General features: G+C 43.1%; 1 non-coding gene across 1 annotated transcript; it reads left to right on the top strand.

Moving 5' to 3' along the window:
• Positions 1-2,381: 2,381 nt before the first annotated feature.
• Positions 2,382-2,452, top strand: Trnag-gcc (transfer RNA glycine (anticodon GCC)). The gene has a single exon. It is a non-coding gene; the product is annotated as a tRNA-Gly (tRNA).
• Positions 2,453-4,220: the final 1,768 nt, after the last annotated feature.

Genomic DNA, 4,220 nt, shown 5'->3' with positions numbered 1-4,220 from the left:
TGCATAATTTGTTACCAAGGCTGGACTAGGTCATGGATTTGGTTCCGCAAATGATCAAGATTTGTGATCAAATTTCCTACAATTATGGTTCATTCCATCCACGAAATACATGCACAGCTTTATGTTATCGATCTGGCTAAGGCAAAACTATCCCATAAGTTAATGAATTATCAAGTAAGAACAGGATGATTAAATACATGGGTCGATGTGACAAGAGAAGGAATTAAAATTGCTTAGATCGAAGTAAGAATCTTACTGCTTTCTAGAGAATCAAATATTTTTATCAAATACAAAAAAAAACTGATTTAATATGCTGATAAAATTCTGTATTTTTATGACCAAAGATGAAGATTTACTTATAAATCCGGATACAATCTGAATGGTTTTCCTAAGCAGATTGAATTAGTTGTTAGTAATAAATATTGACTCTTTCCGTAACATGATACTATATGAACTCATTCTCGCATATAGTGAAAGTGGCTTTGACATGAAACAAACTCATGAACAAACAATTATAAGAGTCCTAAAAAACCTTTTGGGCAACCTAAAGCCGATAAAAAGGTAGGAAATATTGTGTTAAACGAATTCATCAATCACGTTTTTTAGGGGACACAATCGTCATACTTATTATTATGTCCATTCTCCCTTCATTTAACTAAGATTTTAATGACTTCACTCTATCTATCGCAGTTAGCTGAATTTACATAAAACCTCAAGGTTAACCGTCGATTTTGACGGGGTTCTACTAGTAGTTTTATTAATAGTTATGATGTCAAACGGGGTGAAGCCCGTGGGTAACAGCTAGTTGTTACATTAAAAATGTGTTAGTATAGTCTCGTCAAAACTACCCTCAATAACCCATCGACCCCAATCACAAGTGCCCGTTTAAAGGGAGTAATTCACATGATCCAAAGTTTATATTGCCGATCGGTTGATCCAAAATCGGAAGATCCAACGTTTATATTGCAGATTGGATGATCCAAAGATCGGTAGATGCAAAAGTACAGTCATAACTAGAAGTACAATTTTACATTGTGAAGTAAACTTATGAAATCAACTGTCCATTTCACTTTGGATCATCCGATCGTAGTTGGGTCGTTTGATCCAAAAAGCAATATGTCAGATCGGAAGATCCAAAAGATGAGTTATTGCGTCTCTCTGATTGAAGGCGTTTAAATACACGCCATCATCAGCCACGTGCATTCTTATTTTTTTCTTATGTTATGTTTTTAATTAATTAATATATTTGCATTTGTATAATGTGCTTGTGTTCTGTTTACTGTTTATCTTCAGTCAATGGTAAAACAACATGTTTTTAATTCCCTAGATCTGTAGATTTTAAACATTGACTCAGCAGTTTGCTTTTAATTTCAAACGGATGGCTTAAATAATTTATTTAATTTATACTTGATATATGCTTTATACAGCTATATATATATATACATATATAAATTTATACTGCTGTACCCGTGCTTCGCAACGGAAAGAAAAATCAGTTGCATAATCATTGACATAGATTTAGAATAATGAATAATCTGATAGAAAATCTGAAAAAAGTAAATTATCAAACATTTGCACAATAACACAAATTATTGATTTAATTATAAACATAACTGTAAACAATCCTACTTTGACAGTTCTCATTGTGTATCACAGCTTTTGTTGCTGCTTAGTTTAAAGTACCTGGGGCCGAGCTTTGCTCAGGGAAAATCATTAGTTTACTCTGAAAGCAGTCCTAGTATTGCAGATACATTAATCCAGATACATACATCCATTCTCAAACTCCACACTGCTCGCATTTACTACTTCCTTCACCACTCCCTAGGTCATGGACCTGTTTCCTTCCCTTCTCATAGCATTTAAGTATTACAGATGAATTAATCTAACTGCCACAAACGGTTCCCCCACTTTGCCATGCCAGCTTTTACTACTTCCTTCACCACTTCCTACGTCGTGGGCCTGTTACCTTCCCTTCTCAATCTCATAACATTTTAGGATTGAAGATACATTATTCTAATTGCCACAAACATTCCCCACACTGCGCACTGCTAGCCTTTACTACTTCTTTCACCATTTAGTATGACCTAGGCATGTTACCATCAATTCTCATAGCATTTCAGTATTGCAGATACATTAATCTAAATGTTACAAACGGTCTCCAGTTCCCAAACTTCACACTGCTCGCCTTTACTACTTCCATCACCTCTTCCTACGTCGCGGACCTGTTTCCCTCCCTTCCCATAGCATTTTAGGATTGCAGATACCTTAATTTAATCGTCATAAACAGTTCCCACACTCCGGACAGCATGCCTTTACTACTTCCTTCACCACTTCCTATGTCGCAGACCTGTTTCCCTCCCTTCCCATAGCATTTTAGGATTGCATCGGTGGTTCAGTGGTATAATGCTCGCCTGCCACGCGGGCGGCCCGGGTTCGGTTCCCGGCCGATGCACCACATAAATGTGACGTACTTTTCCACACTGAAACATATAACACTAGTTTACATGCCAGGTTTAAGTACCACGTGCTATACAGCACATTTAGTTTCCGGATAGGCCTCAGTACGGAGATTTGGGTTGGCCTTCCAGGGTTCGCGACAAGATGTTACTTTCACGCTCAGCCGTGCCGTCGCCTTGGCTGAGGTTTACCGCGTCGGAGATCTCGAGCATCTGGTTCATCACACCGATGTCGCCGTAGTCCGGATTAATCCTCACGGACCGGTCACTGCCCCTTCCACCGCAGTGAGACGTGGTGGCCTTCCATGGAAGCTAGTCGCCACCCCCGAAATCGTCTTCGTGTTCAGCACACGACATCCAGCCAGGCACTTGGGTTCTGCACACCAAGTATGGGTTGACTCCGTCTGCCGCTGTAGTCTGGGTTCGGATCACCCACCTAACGTCGCAGCTACTACGCCTTCACTGCAGGCTGGGCGTCCATCGTGGCCCCAATCGAGACTACAGCCGGTGGTCCTCGGTCCCGTCGGTCTCCGCCAACGTCCTGGGTGTCTGTCTGGTTCTGCACACAGACTCGTGATGTCGCGGTACCTTGAGCTTAGCCAACTCAACCCGCCACTGTAGCATAGGGTTCGAGCTCACCCGTCGACCACGACTACAGGCTAAAGTTCGTTCCACCCCCCCACTCGTCGTTGTAGGCTGGGGCTCAGCCATCCTCACCTGGTCTTCGCCGCGGCCTGGGTTTTCCAGCCCGCGCGCCCTATATCGGTACTACAGCCGGGGAGCCTACTCGTACGTTTTCGTCGCTGACGTCCTGAGTGTCCGGTTTCTCACACGGACATGTGTCACTGCCCCGTCCGCCGCAGTGAGTCCCGTGATGGCCGTCCGTTCATCGTTGTTGAGTGCCACCCCCGATGTGAGCTTCTTCTTGGGTTTACACCACGCCAAGATCCACCACAACGGTTCAACACTCGTTGGGTACACGTTGACCAAGCCCCGGTTGTCTCGCTGACCGTTGTTGTCCGTTGCAATGGTTGGTTTATCACGCAACCACTGCCGCTGGATAATCAATCGAAGAACACCAAAGCTGGCCAACAGCGTGATGTGAGTTCCTCTGGTTGGTTTATCACACAACCCCAGCCGTTCGAGAATCGTAGTAGGCTAGCTGACTGTTCTACGTCAATCCGTCCACTAACGAGTCGATGGTTCCAGCGTCGTGAGTTGGTCATCACTCCAGGTAGGTTTAACACTCTACCACAGCTGCTGAAGCGTCGTGAGTACCATGGTCGTCACCAAAGGTAGGTTCAACACACTACCACAGCTGCCGAAGACACGCTGAATCCACGCCGACTCGCCAGTCCCAGACGTCAAATGGTTTCACACCATAGGCCAACGCTATCCAATTCGCACCAAAACAATCTCATCACCTGTCGTAAACTCATAACACAAAATATTAAAACACAGATAAATCGTTAAACATGAAATAATACTCAAAGGGTTAGTCACGGATTATCTCACATGACACTAACCAAACATCGTTAAATAATCAGAGATTAAATTACCAGACAGAATGGGTGTAAAAATGCCTTGTTACTTAAAACGAAAATTAAAACAAGTAACCAAGGCCGAAACGAACTATCCATCCACTTCTGGTTCACATCAATCTCAAAGGCTTTATGGCAAACACGGTGTTAAAACCATAAAACATCGTAAACAGGCCTAAGGCCACTACTACCAACACGCCATGCGTGCCGGCCGGGACGTGCT

Source organism: Macrosteles quadrilineatus, unplaced genomic scaffold, assembly GCF_028750875.1.
Source record: "Macrosteles quadrilineatus isolate MER2022 unplaced genomic scaffold, UCM_ALF_1.0 Scaffold_1__1_contigs__length_201487025, whole genome shotgun sequence".
NCBI lineage: Eukaryota > Metazoa > Arthropoda > Insecta > Hemiptera > Cicadellidae > Macrosteles > Macrosteles quadrilineatus.
Note: the sequence above shows the minus strand (reverse complement) of the source record. Positions and strands in the feature narration are given on the sequence as shown.